Below are 16314 nucleotides of genomic sequence, written 5' to 3'. Positions count from 1 at the left end.
AGGCTGCAAAACTTTGGCAAAGGACCTCAATGGAAGTGAAGCTCTGCTGAGCAGTGTCAGTCATACTGAGGTGAGCTGCTCAGGACATCCTCACCTCAGTCAGTCAGCCCTGGTCTTTATGCTGCTCTTCACCTCAGTTAGTGACACTGTCTTTCAAGTGGCTCCATCATCACAGACCTGCAACACTTACAATAAACTCATACTCATGACCATTGCTCTACAATTGCAAAATATTCGTCCAAAACCACTGCTTCACCTCTTACATGCAGTCTAAGATTGCTTGGACATCTTTAAAAGCACCACATCTGAGCGGGCTGCTGGAGGGAATGAGGCCGGCACATGCCGTGTTGCTTGGCGCTTTCTTTGCCTGCCGCCGCACGCTGTCTGTCTCGTATGGCCCGCACATACAACCAACAAGCAAACAAAACCACATCTTTGTACACTCTCCAGACTTTTGATGCAAACAATAAGGCAATTTTGGACCAAGACTTACTCTGCTCTCATTGTGGATCGCCCTTTCTCTCATGCCAGTGACTTCAAACATGATGCTGCGCTGTGACCCAGCTTGCAGATTACATGCAAAAAAAAAAACCAACAGGATCACAGGTGGATGCAAACAAGAAACAACCACAAAAAGCACATCACATTACTTTCAGAAGTCACCCACCACAACTTGGATCACTTGCTCACGCTCCATCCCATCCACAGGAAAACCCTTGACCTCTATGATCCGCTCCCCTGCGTCAAGCACACCTACACACACACACACACACACACACACACACACAAACAGAAATATGGGCCAAAAAAAAGAAAGGCTTTCACATCTCTTCATCTTCTATTTCAGGTCTTTTCAATCCCTTTGACGGGGAAGAAAAAAAGCTCTGCACACCAGCAAGGCTCCTGGATAAGAATTACATTTAATGAAAAGAAAAAACTTTCAAGACGCTAACGCTTCCAGCTACAGCTGGCCTTCCTCACACTTGACAAGCAATGCAGGGAACACCTTATTTATACAGGCCCACATCTAAAAAGGCTCATGTGATTGGAGGTGGCTTCTAAGCAAATAAGAAAAAAGAGGAGCAGCAACATCTAACAACAAACCTCTACAAAATCAGGACATAAGCACTATCATTCAGAAAGAAAGAAATATTCATATGGAACTATATTAAGTGCCAATAAACAATCAAGGGACATAATCAATAAGGAGTAATGACTAAATACACATGTGTATCATCCTCACAGCCTTATGCAGGTACCACCACTTTCCCTTTGGATACTCAACACACCTCCTACTACACTCTTGTGTTTGGCTCCATTCTTTTCACAGCCTCATCACAAATCAGACACCTTTGCTTTTTGCTTTTTTTTTGGAATGCTATTGCTACGAGCAAATCCTTGTCCGTCTTGCGTTTAAGCCTGTCTATCCTGATTCTTGCTTAAACATGTAGTGTGTATTAAGGCGCGCGGGGGAGGGGGGTAAACAAACGAAAGAAGGAAGAAAGGAAGAAGAGGAAGAAAAAAAAGAAAAAAAGAACACCACCAGGTGGCCTTCCTAGTGGTGGGTAGCGGCGCGTGATCCTTGTGTGGTGGCACACACAAGGACCGCCTCCACAAAGCGGCCACTGTAAGCAGACCGCTGTGTAGAGTGTCTGGCACTACACGGGTGTGTGGGCGCCAGCTTCTTCCTTCTACATTGACTGATGAGAGCGGGGCCTGCAGCAGCAGCACCTTGTAGATTTGACTTGATTCATTTTTTGACCTGAAAACACCATGCCATGTGCTGTCAAATCTTGTCATCTCCAAAAGGGCTAATCCTGCACTTCTGTTCATTCTTATAGCCATGGCTGCAGTGCAGGTGCATAATCTACCTGAGTGAGAGCCAGAACAAAGTCCAATTTTCTTTTGGTTCTTGCTGCTGAGGCCTCTTTGAAGCACTGAAAGGTCCCTCATTGTTTATTATTCTTGAATTAGGTTTATAAAGCACAATCTGGCCTTCAAAGAGAAAAGACTTGAAGTTGGACATCACACACGCACACACACACACACACACGTGCACATGCATGCCCGTGCACACATATACACACATACACGATGATCCAACATCAATAGTGACACACACTTATTATTTCGGGAGCAACAAAACCTTGCAGAAAGCAGTAAAAAGTCTGTCATTTTGATGCATGCATTGAATGGTAAAAAAAGTAGCGCCACCTGGTGGACAAATATAAAAATCAAAAATTCAAAGTCAGTAAAATCAAATCTTAATGAAAAAGATTGCATTGGTTTATGTGAAGATAAACGTAGATAAATGCAATTTTCAGTGGTTTTGAATGGGACATTTTGTGTCCCTAGGATAACGAGTGTGAGGAAAGAAGGAAGAAAGGAGGAAGAGGAAGAAAAATTTTAAAAAATAACGCCACCAGGTGGCGGGTAGCGGCAGGTGATCCTTGTGTGGCGGCACACACAAAGGACCGCCTCCACAAAGCGGCCGCTGTAAGCAGCCGGCTGTGTAGAGTTTCTGGCACCACACGGCTGTGTGGCGCCAGAGGGGGGAGTCGAACTCTCGCTCCGGTGTTGCGGAGTCTGCCGCGCTCTCCCCTAGGCCACCAGCTACTACCGAAAGAAGGGGACTCAAGGCGCTATTTGAAGTTGGACGTTCCAGTGGTGGGCGGGGCTATGAGCTGAGTGGCTGTGTTAGCTTTGGCACAGCTAACCTGTTTGAGCTGCTCTTGCTGTTTTCCATGCCTTAAAGCTTTGTATTGATCGTCGTGCTAGGTAAGAATGCTGTTTGTATGTATATTGTTTTGTTGCTATGATGTTCCACTATGAGCTTGTAATGTGTTGCATTGTTGAAGGCTTATATTGAATTGTGAAGCGCTAATCGCGGGGAAGTAGCACTCGGGCTAATTAGCCAGCCCGTTGAGTGGGCTTTTCCCAAATGAGTTGGCCTGTGATTCGGAGGTCCTTGCTACTGTATTAAGATGCTATTGGTTAAGGTAAGAAATGGTGTGCAAGCATTTGAATTTGTACAAGGCGCTATTTGAACACGAATAAGCCTTTCAAATGATTGACTTGGGATTGTGTGGCTTTTCCTACACTGGCCTTTAATAAGAGAGCAAGCTGTTGCTGCTGTTTTGAATGCAAAGCTTTCTTGCTTTGCATTTCCATAGATATATTGTGTCATTTCCCAGAGTTCAAGAACAAGAAAGTGTTGATCTTATTCTTTGTTCAGAAGTTGTGTGAACAGGGTGTGTGTAAGCCCTGGAATCTCTCTCAACAACTAATGCACCTGTAAAATGTCAATTATGCAGCACTAACACTGTGTTGTGCTGTGTCTTGTGATGTCATGTGCTGATGCAGGTGGATGCGACCATGGCACACACAACTGTAGTACTGTAGGTATTCTATGACACTGATTGGCAGGTTTTCTCCCTCTCTGCTCTCCACTACAGATTTCCTCCATCCTGGCTCCCTTTCTGCAAAGATGTTGGAGGAAGATCAGTTAGAGCGGGAAGAATGTGGGCAAAAATCAGCTGGATGCGTGGAAGCCGTTCCTCCTGTGTGAGTGATGTTTGAAAGAGTGTGCAGCCACAGAGCAACACTGTCACCAGACTGACTGTTTGTGTTCTGCTCTTTCACTTGTGTTGTCTCTCTTTAATTCTTGCTTTCCTCTGGCTGCCTCTTGTGTTTCTATTCATAGACATACACAAGCAGACGCCGCATCGAGCGGGCCGGCCCGTTGCTGTGACACATCAACGCAGAGCCGCCATATTGCATGTGGCAGATGTGCGCTGTAAACGAATCCAAGTCAATGGACTGAACTTCATGAAGCGCCTTTCTACAAACTTCTGTAAGATCATGTGTCTCACTCGCACATTCAAACATGCACTTTCTCTCATAATTATACACGTTCAATAATCCAGGTATGTGAGGGTGCAGCAGCAGCAAACCAGCGTCTGTATTTCTTTGGCTTTTATGAGTGTTTACAGCTGTTTGTAAAGCTCTTACGCTCTACAAGAACCACATCCTCACATGGAGATATGACATCTGCAGGTTTACCAATGAAAAAAAATACCTTTTTATATTGACTGATTTTTAGCAATTTCAGTATTCTTAATGAAAATCTTTAAGACAAAATATGAACAAAGGTTACAAATTCAAATAAGACACTGCAATAGACACTGATCTGCTTTATTTTCTTTTAGCAATGCAACTGGTTACTACAATTCTAGATCCATGTTTTATTGCATAGAATCCAATTTTAGGCTCAAAAAGTCAAAGCAAAAAAGAGCTCCTTCCAACCTTTGTAAAGTGCTTCGTAAATGAAAAGTATTATTAGAATCACACAAATGCAGAAACCGAGTGAGGAGCAGACAGCGGCAAACAGAAGGTGTGAAGATCAGCCACAGCTTTGCAGCCTTTTCACAGCAGTGCGGGATTATCAAGTTGAGTGCTTCCACATTTTACTGACATCTAAAAAGACCTCAAACACACACATCCTTTTGTAGCCAATTATTCAATAAGCACATTCCTACTCATTCCATTTATGCATGCGTGGAAGGTTTTAGGCCTTTTGACCTATTCTTGGAATTCCACTAGGGCTGCAACACTTCCTTGAATAACTCAAATAACAAAAGAATTGATAGTTGCAGCCCTACATCACACACACTTCATGCTTTAAGGCTGCTGCTGACACCAACACTACAAACTGATGTGTTCAAAGGAATTTCATCAGAGTGCTGCTGCTGCTGCTGCTTGTGTGATTACAGATGCAGAGTCGTGTTGCCCAGGCTGCCCCTGAACACATCCTAAAGCCTTCAGCCTGCAGCAGTCACAAGGAGGTGTGCTGCTGCCTCTGCTGCTGCTGCTCCTGCTGCTCCTGTGAAAGAAGATGATGTCACTGCTGCTCCACACACGCAAACGCATTTGGATGGACCACTTGACGGAGACGCAGCTTTTTCTTAGACATGGGAAACTCTGACATCTCCTCAAACCTGGACTCACACATCAAGCACACATTGAAGTCCAGACATGCAAACAGAAGGTCAAGCACTTTCTCACTCACTTCTCAGTGCTTCCACACATTTACGCTCTTTCTGTTGTCCTGGCTGGATGTATGAGGATCTTTATAACGCCAAACATCAATTGAAGACAGTCTGACCGCTTTCCTTAGTTTGCTTCATGTAAATAATGACTTTGAGCTTCATTGCCTAAAACTGATGTCTGAGTGTCTCAAGTCTTGTTAAAGTGTTTGACATCAATAAAGTTTTTGCCACAGTTTAGGAGCATTTCCTTTTTGAAGTCATTGTTGAGTCAACATCACGCTGATGCCCTGCAACAAGCTCCCTTTTTATTGAGGATTTTCTTATTTATGCTTAACTGCATACAAAATCTTTTAGAAGCTTTCCACGCACAAACATCAGCGTTGCTTTCATGGAAACATGGATCATGTGATCTAAGATCAGCCTTCACTCATAGACGATGCTTCTGACAGCCACAGCACAGTTATGAATTCATGAATACAAGCACACTTTTACTCCTTAACATTGAATTAGAAATGGCCGACTTTCAGCAGCTGTCGGTGTGCCACTCGGAAATGTACACCTCACTCTGGAGGAGGCTGCAAAACTTTGGCAAAGGACCTCAATGGAAGTGAAGCTCTGCTGAGCAGTGTCAGTCATACTGAGGTGAGCTGCTCAGGACATCCTCACCTCAGTCAGTCAGCCCTGGTCTTTATGCTGCTCTTCACCTCAGTTAGTGACACTGTCTTTCAAGTGGCTCCATCATCACAGACCTGCAACACTTACAATAAACTCATACTCATGACCATTGCTCTACAATTGCAAAATATTCGTCCAAAACCACTGCTTCACCTCTTACATGCAGTCTAAGATTGCTTGGACATCTTTAAAAGCACCACATCTGAGCGGGCTGCTGGAGGGAATGAGGCCGGCACATGCCGTGTTGCTTGGCGCTTTCTTTGCCTGCCGCCGCACGCTGTCTGTCTCGTATGGCCCGCACATACAACCAACAAGCAAACAAAACCACATCTTTGTACACTCTCCAGACTTTTGATGCAAACAATAAGGCAATTTTGGACCAAGACTTACTCTGCTCTCATTGTGGATCGCCCTTTCTCTCATGCCAGTGACTTCAAACATGATGCTGCGCTGTGACCCAGCTTGCAGATTACATGCAACAAAAAAAAAACCAACAGGATCACAGGTGGATGCAAACAAGAAACAACCACAAAAAGCACATCACATTACTTTCAGAAGTCACCCACCACAACTTGGATCACTTGCTCACGCTCCATCCCATCCACAGGAAAACCCTTGACCTCTATGATCCGCTCCCCTGCGTCAAGCACACCTACACACACACACACACACACACACACACACAAACAGAAATATGGGCCAAAAAAAAGAAAGGCTTTCACATCTCTTCATCTTCTATTTCAGGTCTTTTCAATCCCTTTGACGGGGAAGAAAAAAAGCTCTGCACACCAGCAAGGCTCCTGGATAAGAATTACATTTAATGAAAAGAAAAAACTTTCAAGACGCTAACGCTTCCAGCTACAGCTGGCCTTCCTCACACTTGACAAGCAATGCAGGGAACACCTTATTTATACAGGCCCACATCTAAAAAGGCTCATGTGATTGGAGGTGGCTTCTAAGCAAATAAGAAAAAAGAGGAGCAGCAACATCTAACAACAAACCTCTACAAAATCAGGACATAAGCACTATCATTCAGAAAGAAAGAAATATTCATATGGAACTATATTAAGTGCCAATAAACAATCAAGGGACATAATCAATAAGGAGTAATGACTAAATACACATGTGTATCATCCTCACAGCCTTATGCAGGTACCACCACTGTAATACCACCATTGTATTACTGTAGGTATTCTATGACACTGATTGGCAGGTTTTCTCCCTCTCTGCTCTCCACTACAGATTTCCTCCATCCTGGCTCCCTTTCTGCAAAGATGTTGGAGGAAGATCAGTTAGAGCGGGAAGAATGTGGGCAAAAATCAGCTGGATGCGTGGAAGCCGTTCCTCCTGTGTGAGTGATGTTTGAAAGAGTGTGCAGCCACAGAGCAACACTGTCACCAGACTGACTGTTTGTGTTCTGCTCTTTCACTTGTGTTGTCTCTCTTTAATTCTTGCTTTCCTCTGGCTGCCTCTTGTGTTTCTATTCATAGACATACACAAGCAGACGCCGCATCGAGCGGGCCGGCCCGTTGCTGTGACACATCAACGCAGAGCCGCCATATTGCATGTGGCAGATGTGCGCTGTAAACGAATCCAAGTCAATGGACTGAACTTCATGAAGCGCCTTTCTACAAACTTCTGTAAGATCATGTGTCTCACTCGCACATTCAAACATGCACTTTCTCTCATAATTATACATGTTCAATAATCCAGGTATGTGAGGGTGCAGCAGCAGCAAACCAGCGTCTGTATTTCTTTGGCTTTTATGAGTGTTTACAGCTGTTTGTAAAGCTCTTACGCTCTACAAGAACCACATCCTCACATGGAGATATGACATCTGCAGGTTTACCAATGAAAAAAAATACCTTTTTATATTGACTGATTTTTAGCAATTTCGGTATTCTTAATGAAAATCTTTAAGACAAAATATGAACAAAGGTTACAAATTCAAATAAGACACTGCAATAGACACTGATCTGCTTTATTTTCTTTTAGCAATGCAACTGGTTACTACAATTCTAGATCCATGTTTTATTGCATAGAATCCAATTTTAGGCTCAAAAAGTCAAAGCAAAAAAGAGCTCCTTCCAACCTTTGTAAAGTGCTTCGTAAATGAAAAGTATTATTAGAATCACACAAATGCAGAAACCGAGTGAGGAGCAGACAGCGGCAAACAGAAGGTGTGAAGATCAGCCACAGCTTTGCAGCCTTTTCACAGCAGTGCGGGATTATCAAGTTGAGTGCTTCCACATTTTACTGACATCTAAAAAGACCTCAAACACACACATCCTTTTGTAGCCAATTATTCAATAAGCACATTCCTACTCATTCCATTTGTGCATGCGTGGAAGGTTTTAGGCCTTTTGACCTATTCTTGGAATTCCACTAGGGCTGCAACACTTCCTTGAATAACTCAAATAACAAAAGAATTGATAGTTGCAGCCCTACATCACACACACTTCATGCTTTAAGGCTGCTGCTGACACCAACACTACAAACTGATGTGTTCAAAGGAATTTCATCAGAGTGCTGCTGCTGCTGCTGCTTGTGTGATTACAGATGCAGAGTCGTGTTGCCCAGGCTGCCCCTGAACACATCCTAAAGCCTTCAGCCTGCAGCAGTCACAAGGAGGTGTGCTGCTGCCTCTGCTGCCTCTGCTGCTGCTGCTCCTGCTGCTCCTGCTGCTCCTGTGAAAGAAGATGATGTCACTGCTGCTCCACACACGCAAACGCATTTGGATGGACCACTTGACGGAGACGCAGCTTTTTCTTAGACATGGGAAACTCTGACATCTCCTCAAACCTGGACTCACACATCAAGCACACATTGAAGTCCAGACATGCAAACAGAAGGTCAAGCACTTTCTCACTCACTTCTCAGTGCTTCCACACATTTACGCTCTTTCTGTTGTCCTGGCTGGATGTATGAGGATCTTTATAACGCCAAACATCAATTGAAGACAGTCTGACCGCTTTCCTTAGTTTGCTTCATGTAAATAATGACTTTGAGCTTCATTGCCTAAAACTGATGTCTGAGTGTCTCAAGTCTTGTTAAAGTGTTTGACATCAATAAAGTTTTTGCCACAGTTTAGGAGCATTTCCTTTTTGAAGTCATTGTTGAGTCAACATCACGCTGATGCCCTGCAACAAGCTCCCTTTTTATTGAGGATTTTCTTATTTATGCTTAACTGCATACAAAATCTTTTAGAAGCTTTCCACGCACAAACATCAGCGTTGCTTTCATGGAAACATGGATCATGTGATCTAAGATCAGCCTTCACTCATAGACGATGCTTCTGACAGCCACAGCACAGTTATGAATTCATGAATACAAGCACACTTTTACTCCTTAACATTGAATTAGAAATGGCCGACTTTCAGCAGCTGTCGGTGTGCCACTCGGAAATGTACACCTTACTCTGGAGGAGGCTGCAAAACTTTGGCAAAGGACCTCAATGGAAGTGAAGCTCTGCTGAGCAGTGTCAGTCATACTGAGGTGAGCTGCTCAGGACATCCTCACCTCAGTCAGTCAGCCCTGGTCTTTATGCTGCTCTTCACCTCAGTTAGTGACACTGTCTTTCAAGTGGCTCCATCATCACAGACCTGCAACACTTACAATAAACTCATACTCATGACCATTGCTCTACAATTGCAAAATATTCGTCCAAAACCACTGCTTCACCTCTTACATGCAGTCTAAGATTGCTTGGACATCTTTAAAAGCACCACATCTGAGCGGGCTGCTGGAGGGAATGAGGCCGGCACATGCCGTGTTGCTTGGCGCTTTCTTTGCCTGCCGCCGCACGCTGTCTGTCTCGTATGGCCCGCACATACAACCAACAAGCAAACAAAACCACATCTTTGTACACTCTCCAGACTTTTGATGCAAACAATAAGGCAATTTTGGACCAAGACTTACTCTGCTCTCATTGTGGATCGCCCTTTCTCTCATGCCAGTGACTTCAAACATGATGCTGCGCTGTGACCCAGCTTGCAGATTACATGCAAAAAAAAAAAACCAACAGGATCACAGGTGGATGCAAACAAGAAACAACCACAAAAAGCACATCACATTACTTTCAGAAGTCACCCACCACAACTTGGATCACTTGCTCACGCTCCATCCCATCCACAGGAAAACCCTTGACCTCTATGATCCGCTCCCCTGCGTCAAGCACACCTACACACACACTATGGATACAGTTGAAAAATACCAATATAATACATTACTGTACTTGGGATTTTGCATGCAATTTTCTCGAAAACTGTACAGTTATTTGATATGAAAGTCAGTCCATATACAGTGGGGGTCAAGGTGAGCAAGAATCAGGTGAAAGCTCTGCGTCACCTCGAACAGTCCTCCTATGAATACACCTCAAAAATGTCACTTTGAGTAAAAAAGTGGAGTATACATTAATTCATTTTTGTTTTAAAAGATTGAGATGATAAATAAATTACACCTTTACAAAGCTGAGTATTTAGAGGCTTGACAGTATTTTTTTTTATGAAAAATGCATTGCAATGGTGTATATTGAAGGATAACAACACTTCCGATGTGTTATTTAGGGCGACTGGAAGCCGTACCGTAATATGCGGTGTAAATGGGCAACGTAATTCTATGTGCGGCTAGCTTGACTGCGTCTTCGAAAATGAGGGCTCACTTGACCGCGGTATCCCCTCCCCTGTGACGGACCACAGGGGAGGGGCATATGCCTATCATGTTTATTCATTAGCGAGCATCGCTCACCTTAGTCAGATATCACCCACTGATTCCTTGCCATTACAACACAATCACTGTACACATGAATGAAAAATAGCAGCAGGTTCATTCATAATTTAGCGTGTCATCTCACTACGAGCCATTGATACGCTGTTTAATTACACTACACTAGTAACCTTTGTGTCACAGCGGCCTCTTAGTGTTGGCAAAATATGTACATAACTTTGTCAGAAACCCACCGAGCTTTTTTAACAGTACAATCTGTTAATAACACACACGAAAAAATAAAACATCATGTTCATTCATATTTAGCACGTCATTTCACCACAGCTAATGAACTCTGATCATGGTAGCCAAGCGACGGAAGGACGCTAGTTTACGTGACAGCACCAGTAAATGAATTCACAACGAACACTTGTGATCCTGGACCTGCATATTCATTGTGTAGATTTACTCTTATTTCTAACATCCTTTCTTACCTTTAATAAATGAATACGGGGCACTGATTGCTGTAGCGAGCAGTGGGTTAACTGTCCTGTCTCGGCAAAAGTTTCAAAGCGGAAATTTTTAGAAGTACCGCATCCACAACAGCGCCACAAGGGTCATAGTGGCCAAAAATATATTTCATCCGTAGTGGTTTAGCACTACCATAGAGAATGAATGGGAAGCGGGGCCCCCGCGGGCATTACAAAGCAGACACATAAGTATGCGTTTAGGTTTGCAGTCCACAAGGTGGAGTCGAACTCTCGCCTTCTGCGTCGGAGTCCGGCGCGCTAACCGCTAGGCTATACAGCCTGGTGGTAAGCCACGCTAGCACTAGGCTGGGTAGCCTAGTGCTAAGCCTACTGCACTGACAGACAGAGGAAGTAAGCGACTGACTGACAAAGTGACAGGAGCAAAGAGTGACAGGAACAAGAGCAGTGATAGCAACGCCTCACAAAAGCTATTAGTGAATCCTTTCAAAGAATTATTGATTTTCAAAACTTGCCTCTTTGGAATCTTCATATAGCACGTTGAGCATTATTCTTTCGGCAGTACCTGCGTAGCTTAGTGGTGTGCGCGCTGGCCCCCCAGTTTGTAACCCTAGGATCGACTCCCCCCTCTGGCACCACTGACTGACTGACGTAAGGTTAAAAAAAAAAACGATATTAATAATATAGAGACTGACAGACTAAGCCACACACCACCTGCGTAGCTGCTGCCACTATTTTTTCTTTTTTTCTTTTTCTTTTCTTCCTCCGTAGGTTGTGAGGTATGTGCTACATGTCATATATCATATATCTTTTAAAATAAATTGTTGTGTGTTGTGTTTAGTTAATAGGATGTTAAGAAATGTTAATAAAGTGCAGTGGCGCAAAAAGGGGGTATGCACTATATGCAATGCATAGGGGTGCCGCACAAGAGGGGGGGTGCCAACACGATGTGGGAAAATATTTCTGTAGTTGCATTTTCTGTATTTAACAGCTGTGCATATGACATGATCAATAACAGAGGCGCGGCGCTGATTAGGCGCCCCTGCGCTCCTTCACCTCCCCTCCTCCTGTCCCCAAGACAGTCGTAATTTATGTCATAGAAGTCTTGTATTTTATAAGTCCATGAATAAGTGATCTGCACACATGAACACAGTAAATGTTGAGAGGATGCGGCTGGTGTGTGTGTGTGTGTGTGTGTGTGTGTGTGTGTGTGTTTTTGCATAAATTTTTACTTTTGTAAACACTAATTAAATGCTGTAAATAAGATGTACTAATGACAATAGCATTTTGTCTTTATTAGAAATGCCTCAACCTGAAATCCCACGACCAAATGGTGTCCCTGAGGATGAGCTTCTGTCTACTGACCCTGCTAATTGTCCTTGAGTTGTGACTGCCAGAATTGGGACACAGCTGGTTTGCAGAGGACCAAGTGAGGTACCTGCTGACTTTGTTTTCCCCAGGAATGAGTTGAATGGAAGAAGTTGCCATCAGCAGTATTTGAAGAAGACATTGGTTAATGGTGAAAAGATTCCCAGAAGCTGCTTAGTCTATTCAGAGAAAAGCAACAGCCTTTTGTGCTTCTGCTGCAAAGTCTTTTCTACGAGGACAATTAAGTTAACAAGCTCAGGCCTGACAGATTGGAAAGACGCAAGTTCTTTGCTCAGCTCTCACGACAAGAGTCCAGAACAGCTGAAGTCCATGAAAATATGGAAAGAAGTGGCAGTCAGGATTGGTTTGACCCTTCCAGTGACAGTAGCTGAAGCAGAGAGGAGTTTTTCCAAGCTGAAGCTTATTAAAGCATGCTTGAGGTCCACTGTGTGACAGGAGCATCTCTCTGGACTTGCCGTCATCAGCATCAATCATAGAGTTGCACAACAGATTTAATATGATGATGTGATTTTGCAACAAAGAAGGCTGGAAAAGTCAAGTTTTAGATTGCACTTCACATGCATGGTTATTAGTACCTGAAGGATTTGTGCAATTTATATTGGTATTTCTATACTGTATTTCATGTATTTCTTTATTGTGTTTTTTTCTCTGTTCTTGTTTCCTTTTTGTATTTAAGATTATATATAATAAAATAATACAAATATGTAACGTATTGTTGTGTTAGTGGCAGCGGCGGGGGGGGTTCAAGGGGTGGTTCGCCCAGGGCGTAAATCTAGCCAGAACCGCCTGTGAACTCATCCAAGACACTGTGAGTGTGGTAGCGTTGATGCACTTTGATGCTGTGTATTGAGCTACTGCACGGCCAAAGTCCATGAGGTGCTCTGTAGCTGTGAGCTTCTAAGTTGTTTGTAGCTTTATCAAATGAGATGATGTGTGAGCACGATTGAAGTGACTGTCAAGATTGAGAGGTTTGTTTGTTTGTTTTGAAATGAGTAAATTGTGGGAGTTTTGTAAGAAGCTGGTAATGATTGGATGGATTTGGATGTTCAAAGCGTTGTTGTTATGCCACAGTTGATTTTCTTTTTTTTTCTTTTTTGTTGTTGTCTTAAGGCTGGCTGCATTGAGCTTGTGCCATGATGGCACACATAGCCAGCAGAGGTGCTGATGTAGTTGGTGTTAAAAAAGAGAAAGAAGATGGAAAGCGGAGAGCAAGGAAATACTGACTGCGAGGTCACCACACCAAACCTGGCCTCTCTGACAGATGGAAGTCAGAAGAAGAAAGGAGGAAAAAGAAAAAAGCAGCAAAGAAGAAGAGAACTAGAAAATACCGAGCACATGCTTGTTGCCAGAAGTTTTGGAGGAGATATTTCAGTCTTCAGTTATCTAGCTGAGGAAGATGCTCCTTAAAATGTTTATTCTGGAGCCAGAGCTCTTGTCCTGTCTGTTGGCCGAGGATCAACTGCTGGACTGCAGTTCCACAACCTTCTTCCATGGTCTGCCAAAGAAGGGCAGCTCTCATCCAGAGAGTGCTGGCTCCAGAAGACCTCAGAAAAGCTGCTAAAATTTGTATTTATATAATTGGTGTTATAAAATCTATTTCAAGTGGTATTCTAAATTTTAAGATGTACTTTTTATAGAACAGCAATTGCCCCAAGTATATTAAGCCAACCAGTCGCGACAGATGGCTGCCCCATCCCTGAGCCTGCTTCTGTCGAAGGTTTCTTCCTTTCAAAAGGGAGTTTTTCCTTCCCACTGTGGCCGAGTGCTCGCTCATAGGGGATCCTTGGATTGTTGGGCTCCTCTGTAATACTGCTGGGACTGCAGTATTATAGAGGCTTGGGGAAACTGCTGTTTTAAACTGAAGTTACATAAATCAACTAAAACAATTTGGCCACTCTAAGAAAATGTGAAGTTTCTTTATATGTACATATTTATGGTGCAGCAGAACAAATGAAAGTGCACAGGGAACATGTTTTTGAAGGCAAAAAGAGGAAGGGGGGAAAAAACCCACTAAATAGTTTTGCCATGGTAACCAGAAAGAGGAGGATGGAGCATGGAGCGCTGTTGCTTCTGCTTCTTCAGGATGGAACTTCAGAGTACCAAAACATCCTCAGACTTTTAAATATTCCCACAGCCATGTTTCACTGTGGGTTCATTCTCTCTCTCCTGTTGGTTTCCTTACCTACATTCATTGTGCTTCAGCAGTAAAAGAACCGTCCACTGTGAAATGCTGGCAGGTCTGAAGCTGCTTATCTATGTTACGAAAACACAGGTGGGTCTGCAGAGCTCCACTTTTGGAGCCGCCTGTCATAAAACTTCCTAAAATACAACATGAGGTTACAAAGTCATGTGAACCAACTAGGGGTGTGCGATATTGACAAAAAAATAATAAAATAAATAAGCTGTCATTTCTGTTTACATTTTTTCTCTTTTTGAAGGTCATGCCCAAACTGACCTTCAAAATAAAAGACTTGATAGACTGAGATTAAATTAACATTCAACAGATTACAGGGCAGAACACTCTGTTATGGTAAATGAGTGCACATGCGTTTCTGAATCTCACATTTCTAAGAATTTAAGCACTTTGGCTGCATTCAGTGGCGAAAACAGCTTAAACCCAAGTAAGCAGCAAATATTGACTCACCCAAGAGACACTGAGCACCACACAGACGAAGGAAGGATGAGAGAGTTTACTCAACACGGCAGAACTAACAGAGAAAATCTCACCCTTGCCTGCAGAGTGGAATCTCAGACGTGAAGCTCAGCTGAAAACGAAACACAGACAAGAGGAAGAGTGTTTAAAATACTCTATTGTACAGTCATGAAACAGAAAGTATACTGTGTTTAAATTCTGAGGTTTTATGTATCAGGACATTTAAAAAAAACTCATCTGGTCCTTAGCAGGTAATTTAAATACAGCCTCAGATGAACAGCATCATATGACATATTACACCAGGTCATTTATTTAATAAAAATTAAGCCAAAATACGGAAGCAGTGTGTGAAATATTTCGTACACCCTTAATGCTTCCATAGGAATCAAGAGGCAAAGTAGCATCCAGGTGCTGCTAATCAAAGGCAATCGATTAACTGATCATCAACAAGTGTGAGCAAATGTCAAGGAAGAAAGACATCAGCAGTGATCTTAGACAAGCAACTCTTGCTGATCATCAATCTGGGAAAGGTTATAAGGTCATTTCCAAGCAATTATTAGAAGGTTAATTTACAAGTGGAAAACACCCAAGACAGCTGACAGTCTTCCCAGGAGTGGACGTTCCAGCAAATTCACCCCAGAGTCAGACTGTGCAACTCTCAGAAACTTTAAAAACCCAAGAGCTGCATCTCAGACTCTACAGGCCTCAGTTAGCATGTTAGATGTGAAAGTTAATGAGAGTACAATTAGAAACAGACTGAACAAGTACAATGTGGCTGTTTGGAGGGTTGCCAGGAGAAAGCCTCTTCTCTCTAAAAAGAACATGGCAGCATGGCTTAGGTTTGAAAAGTTGCAGCTGAACAAACCAGAAGAGTTCTGGAACGATGTCCTCTGGACAGATGAGACCAACATGGAGATGTTTGACACGTGATGAACATGTTTAGGGTGTTTTTAATTTTTGACTTAATTAATGAGATTGTCTGTCTGCATTTTTAACCAACTGAAGGTTAAAGATTCACAGACTTTTGAATGTGAGTCATCATATGTAGTATATACAGTATATACAGTTAGATCCATAGGTCACAGTTTCTTTTGTAATTTTGCTTCTGGACACCATCACAGTGGTTGTTAAATCACAACATCTGCAAGAGAGTTTCCATCATTAACTTTAAATGTTAATTAGGCTAAAGACTCAAGAGCAGTTCTTCCCAAAACTCATCTAAATACAGAGGTGACACCTGGGTTTCCCCATTCATTCAGTTATGAGTCATATACAATTGTTAGTCTGTTAATCGGCTCCAGCAGGCTGAGCGTGTCTGGCTCCCACATTCATGTGTTTTATCACAGTCATGCTGAGC

General features: G+C 43.0%; 3 long non-coding RNA genes across 3 annotated transcripts; 2 read left to right on the top strand and 1 right to left on the bottom strand.

Annotated features, from left to right (window-relative positions):
* Positions 1–2426: 2426 nt before the first annotated feature.
* LOC115775339 (uncharacterized) lies at positions 2427–4864 on the top strand. Its single transcript, XR_004019298.1, has 4 exons — positions 2427–2778; positions 3456–3564; positions 3704–3853; positions 4773–4864. It is a non-coding gene; the product is annotated as an uncharacterized LOC115775339 (long non-coding RNA).
* A 1737-nt stretch (positions 4865–6601) lies between these two features.
* LOC115775338 (uncharacterized) lies at positions 6602–8813 on the top strand. The gene is made up of 3 exons (XR_004019297.1): positions 6602–7074; positions 7214–7363; positions 8283–8813. It is a non-coding gene; the product is annotated as an uncharacterized LOC115775338 (long non-coding RNA).
* An 85-nt stretch (positions 8814–8898) lies between these two features.
* Positions 8899–11558, bottom strand: LOC115775337 (uncharacterized). Its single transcript, XR_004019296.1, has 3 exons — positions 10922–11558; positions 9817–9913; positions 8899–9712 (listed from the first exon to the last, which is right to left on the bottom strand). It is a non-coding gene; the product is annotated as an uncharacterized LOC115775337 (long non-coding RNA).
* Between the last annotated feature and the right edge of the window lie 4756 nt (positions 11559–16314).

The sequence above is a fragment of the Archocentrus centrarchus genome, unplaced genomic scaffold, assembly GCF_007364275.1.
Source record: "Archocentrus centrarchus isolate MPI-CPG fArcCen1 unplaced genomic scaffold, fArcCen1 scaffold_106_ctg1_1, whole genome shotgun sequence".
In the NCBI taxonomy this organism is placed as follows: domain Eukaryota; kingdom Metazoa; phylum Chordata; class Actinopteri; order Cichliformes; family Cichlidae; genus Archocentrus; species Archocentrus centrarchus.
Note: the sequence above shows the minus strand (reverse complement) of the source record. Positions and strands in the feature narration are given on the sequence as shown.